Genomic DNA, 6165 nt, shown 5'->3' with positions numbered 1-6165 from the left:
AGATATGAGGATAAGTAACTTGGCGAATTTTTGTTTGCAGTCAGGTAGTCTCTTCAGAGTGGAAAGGTAATTCAGACAGAGGATTAGTATTAATAGACTGCGTACCCAAGGAAAGGAGGATAGAGGGGAGGGGAGGCGTTACATCAGTCTCATAGGCTTTTCTTATACGTACCTTTTATATCTTTAGCTTTTCATCAGCAATGAATCTTTCAATGAAGTCTTCAATTGTTTGGAATTTTGAAGCTTCTTGGAGGTGTCTGCATGCCAGTTAAAATAGGTATCCTGTTCTGTTTGATTTGGGAACCCTTACCTTCAAGTGCACCTCTTAAATGTGCAAATGAATGATCTTGTCTAATTGGAACTTTCCTCATAGTGGCCACTGTAATTCTAGGTTGTCTTCAGGAAGGCTGGTTCATGTACATGTGGAGAAACCATAATTTTTTAAACCGGCTGTGGTACCTAAAGAGGGGTCCACCCTTAAAACATTTAGATGACTGGGATCCCATTTTTGGAGTTTTCCCAAGAGCAAAAAGTCCTAGATAGCTGAAGGGACATGCTTAGGGTTGGGACTTGGGTTTTGTTTCACAGTGTGCCTTTCAGGAGATACTTCTTTTTTCTAGCAGACAGCCTTTGCCCTATTTGTCCAAGCTGTGACCAGGTGTTCCTCGTTGCACGGAATTTTCTTGTGAGTGGTAAATGACCTACTGGAAAATTTGCTCACCTGTGACCATTTTATCCTCAGACAGGAGTCTTGCACTTGGAGATGGCTGTCTCTCATATACAGGTGGCAAGCACTCTGGCAGCATTCAGCTGTTCAATCTGTGTCCACCAATTTTAGTTTTTGGTTTGCTCTCAGGAAAATCCACAAGTTTAAATCTAAGCCAAGTGCATTCTAATTTAGAAACCAAAAGAGTACTCACCAGAAGGACAGTCTGTCCTTATCCAAATCCCAAATAAAGTTGGAGAGCTTGACCAAAAGGAGGGAGCTTGAAAACCAGGAGGAGACTCACCAAGCCAGAAGAAGAAAGTGACCCTAAGATGCATTGAGCTTAAGGGGCTCAGTGCTGGTAACTTACTCACTTCTTTTTTTTAATTTAATTAATTAATTTATTTATTTTTGGCTGTGTTGGGTCTTTGTTGCTGTGCGAGGGCTTTCTCTAGTTTGTTGCAGTGTGTGGGCTTCTCATTGCGGTGGCTTCTCTTGTTGCAGAGCATGAGCTCTAGGCGTACGGGCTTCAGTAGCTGTGGCACACGGGCTCAATAGCTGTGGCTGGCAGGGTTTAGAGCACAGGCTCAGTAGTTGTGGCGCACGGGCTTAGTGGCTCCACGGCATTCCCCCTCAATTCTGAGAGTCATTGTCCCTCCAGGAGTCGTCTCCTTTGGATACCAGTTCTGACACCATTGAATGTCAACCTAAATAAGGAGGTAAACTGAGGCAATCTCAAATTATTGCAAACTTGAGTTTATTTGGGAATAGCAGAGGAATTGCAATTTGGGAAATCCATGCTGTAGCAAGCTACAGGTGAGTCAAATGAGGGTTTGGGAAGGACTCTATTTACAGGCAAGTAGTGCAAAGAGCAGGGAAGTCCCGCCAGAGTCCAAGCAGTAAGTTCACTGGCTCGAGGATGGAGAGAGATTCTTGGCAAATGTTCATCGGTAAGGAGATAAGACTCAGTCTTCTGTAAATCAGACATTTAATGGAAATCAGTCTCAATGTTCTTAAGTTCTGTTCTCCTGAGGGCACATGTGTGAGATTCTCCATTCCATATTTTCATTCATGCTGGATTGAGATCCTTTACAGATATAGATTATACAGATACAGATATAGGAAGGCAATATTGCTATCACTTGTAAAAATATGATTATACAGCCAGAAAATTGGAGTCTACTAAAAACTTTCAGAATAACACGAGTCTCTGTGCGAAATACACAGAAAATCTATTTACTGTCATTTACTGTGTTTTCTGTTTACTATTTACTGCATTGCTATATAACCAGTTAGAAGGCATGATGGCAGAAAATATTCCAACCACAATAAACAATTTTAAAATATTCTAATTACCCCTAAGAAGAAATGCATGCAATCCATAAATGATATAAAAGATGTCAGAAAATACAGAAACATCCATATTCTTGAAAGGAAAGCTGATGAAAAAAATGTCAACTCTGTTAATTCATAGTTCATCACATTTCCAAATAAAATTCAAAAGAATCTGACACAGAATTTGGAAATTGACAAAATCTCCCTGACTATATTTCACTGGAAAATTAACAGATGAGTTTACTATAAAATTTTTGGAAAAGAAAAATAATTGAGACGAGGAAGGGACATTTTCTCTACTGGATAGTAAGTGTATTATAAATAAAGAGGTAAAACAAGGCTGCATCTGCCAGAATTAATGGGCAAATCAATCAGGAAAAAAAAGATCGCTCTGAAGCCATTCAAATTAACATATGAATTTATTGAGAAAGAAAGCTCACAAACCAACAAGGAGAGGGGGCTGATTATGCAGCAAATGATGTTGGAGAAAGTGGCTGGAAATCAGATCTAAATCAGTTTAGATCTACACTTTATGCTGTGGTATAAAATACTTTCCAGACGCATTAAAGCATGACAAGTAATAATAATGCCACTTAAAACAGCAACAAAAACTAAAACAAAACCAAACAAACAAAAAGCTAAAAAAAAAAAAAAAGGTAGATAACTAAATTTGGCTGAGGGACTTTGTAGGAATAAAAACCACAATGAGAGGGGCGCCCCGCGCCGGGCACTCAGCGGGCTGGGCCGCGGAGGCTCCGCGCGGGAAGAGGCTCCAGACGAGTCCGCGCCAGGGCCCCGCCGCCCTCGCCCCGGTCTCCCCGCCGGGCGCCGAGCATGGAGCGCTTCGAGCCTCGGGAGCCCCGAGCACACCCCTGGCTGCTCCCTCCCTTCACAGCGGCGGGCCGCGCGAGGGCTGCCGCTCCGTGCAGGGGAGCCCCGCCGTCAGCCTGGCTCGCCGCCGGAGCTCGGCGCTCGCCCTGCCTCGAGCATCTCCGTCTGCGGGTGCGAGTGGCGTCGGCGCCAGAGGCCCCGGGGCTGAGGCGGCGGCGGCGGCTGCTGCTCCGGCTCCTGACTCCGCTGCGGAAACTCCCGCCCGCGTTCGCGGGGTCGCAGAGCGGTGAGAGTGCGGCCCTCGCGTGCGCGCCCCGCTCCCGGCCCCAGCCCTTGCCCGCGATCGCCGGCCCCTCTTGGCCACCCGTGCCTCTTCGCCGCGGTCGAGGGTCGGGTTTTCACCTCCCGTCGCCGGCTCCGCCGGCTCCTCTCCCGCAGCCCGGCCTTCTCCCGTCCACCAGCCTCCCCGGTGCTCACCCCGCCCAGCCCTAGCCTCCAGTGCATCCCTTTCCTCCCGCGGTCGCGTGGTCTCACCAACCCCGGCTCCCTTCTGGAGCGTCCCCCCCACCCGCCACCCCTTCCTTGCTCTCATCTCAGTTGGTCGGCTCCGTGAGGACCCCCCCCGGGGAAGCCCCACTCTTCAACTTGGCGAGGAGGATGAGAGCGGGCCTCTGCGTCCCCAGAGGCCTGGCGCCCAGCAGCGCAGAGCTTATGGGAAGTGGGAAGTGGGGGTCCTAGAGGGTTCTTGGATTGTTTTCACCTGGATGGGGACTTGTCGGTTATAGAGGACCTGTATTTGGATTGGAGACGGCTTGAGGATGGAGTGGGTGGGGAGTGAGGAAGTGGCGGGGGCAGGGGCGATTTTTAGGCTGGGTCTGGCTGGAAAACCTCGTTTTCTTCTCTTGACTTTCATCCCTGACAGTTCTTTTGGCAACGTCGATGCTTTTCCAGTCTCTGCCAGGTGCAATGTGGTTGGTCAACTTACTTGAAAATTGTCTCTCTTCACCTCTCCTTTTTCTCGTTTCAACGCGGAGAAGTGTCTGATTCTCCGGACGGTGGTGCAAACAGGAATTACTGGGGAAATGTTAGTTATTGCATTTCTTCTTGAATATTTTCCAGTTATGTATTTTAGATTCCTGTGAGAGAAGTCTTTAAAATAACGAACATCTTTGTTTTGTAGGATTTCCTTTAGGGTTGGGGAGTAATAGAGAAGGAATAGATTCATCATCTAGTTCTCTCAATTAGATTTAAGTATGTAGTACCATCTTGGCTAAATGATTCTTCTATGGTTAATATTCCATAGTATCTGATGAGTGAAATTACTATCTCATTTACCTGATCAGGCTTCTGCTATGACTGTACTTTCTATTAGATATAAGGTTCTAATTTTGTGATGGCTGTCTCTAAAATTACTTCTTATGGTAATTCCAATTTTATGCTGTATTATGCAAACTTCACACTCTACAATTTAAAGATTATCATCCTCTGTTGTATGTCTGACACTTTTCCTGACTATTTTTAAAACTGAGATGTTAAGATATTAGTTCCTCCCAAGTCATCAGACACTGAGTTACCTGCTAGGTGTTTTAGGTTAGGCTATAGAAGACATTTTTTTTTTTGGGTTGGAAAGAAGATAACTGATATAAATTCAGAGCTTTTATTACTACCTTGAACTATTTATACTAATTTGTATGGCCTTAGAATAGGTTAATAATAGTGGCAAAATTGCTTCCAGTTAAACCTGGGAAATCATTTTTCTTCTTTCATACATAATCTTTTCTCCCTGGCCCCCTTACCAAGTCTCCTCTTTGCTTAATTTTCCTGAAGTAAATATAAACTTGTTTCTTGAAGTAAGTAACTTCATAAGACCTATGAGGTTGTTCCTTGTCCAGGCATTTTATGACAATTTCAGGACAGTGCCGTACATAAAATATAGGCTATTGGTCATTATTGTTAAATAGGATCTAAAGTGCTTATTGTGCACTCCAGGGATGTTATTGCCTGCCTTATGTTATGATGCAGAGCTATTTAGTTTGCACGAAAAATCCATTGAGCTCTGTCCTAGGAAGATGTTAGTATGAATAGAGATCATACCATAAGTATTTGCATATTTCCTTTGAATTTCTTGAGTTATATTTTAATTCACATTTCTTAATTTCTTTACTAATTCTCCTCCCTACTACTGTAATTCCCAAAGCCATCATATATATATATATATTTTAAAAGTATGCTTGATTTTTTTAGAACAGTTTTAGATTTACAGGAAAATTAAAATCATGCAGTTAGCCCCACCCAGTTTTCCCTCTTATTAACATCTTACATTAGTATGGTACACTTGTTACAGCTAATGAACCAGTATTGATACATTATTAACTAAAGTCTGTAGTTTATTCAGATTTCCTTAGTTTTTTTTTTTTTTTTTTTTTCTGTTTCAGCATTCCATTCAGGGTACAACATTACATTTGGTTGTCCTGTCTCCTTAAGTGCCTCTTATTTTATTTTATTTTATTTTATTTTATTTTTAGCATTATGTTTACATGCTTTTTAACTCTGTGGAACTGTGAGGTTAATTATCTTTTGAGGCTAGTATATTGCTAAGTAATGCCATCCAATGGCTTTGATAATGAAAGATTGATCTGTTTTCACCGGCAGTGCCGTAGTTTTCTTTTTTTTTTTTTAAAGAACTTTTATTGAGATATAATTGACATACAATAAACTGCATATGTTTAAAGCATACAATTTGATATTTTTTCTCATTAGTAATGTATATATGACAATCCCAATGTCCCAATTCATCACACCCCTATGTAGTTTTCTTATACGTTAGCAAAGGTCTGTAGAATCTATGTCATCTTGATGTACCTTTTCTTGAATTTTTTATTTTTAGGTTTTAAAATTCCACAGTTCAGCTTTCAGACTAATCTGTGGCAAAGTCTTGTTTTTCTCCTTAATAGCGTTTACCACATTTATAATTCTTCTCTTTTTTGTGTTTGTTTTTGTCTATTTCCCGTAGCAGAATGCAAGTCCCATGATGATTAAAAACTATTATTTTGTTGTTGTTGTTCATTGTATCCCCAGTGCCTAGAATAGTGGGTACTCAGAAAATCTGGTGAATGAATGATGGTTGAATCTGATAGTAACCAAAGCTAGTAGTCATCTTTACTATGGTACGGTCTATGTTTTTTCCTTATGCAATTAATAGTTTAACAATAACATTTTATACTTACATTATTTGATTGTATACAGGGATACTCAAGATGCTCAGGGGGCAGGGAACTCAATAATTTATAGCC

This window comes from Hippopotamus amphibius, chromosome 11 (genome assembly GCF_030028045.1).
Source record: "Hippopotamus amphibius kiboko isolate mHipAmp2 chromosome 11, mHipAmp2.hap2, whole genome shotgun sequence".
NCBI classification, from domain to species: domain Eukaryota; kingdom Metazoa; phylum Chordata; class Mammalia; order Artiodactyla; family Hippopotamidae; genus Hippopotamus; species Hippopotamus amphibius.
The sequence above is the reverse complement of the archived record's forward strand: the minus strand, read 5'-3'. Positions refer to the sequence as shown.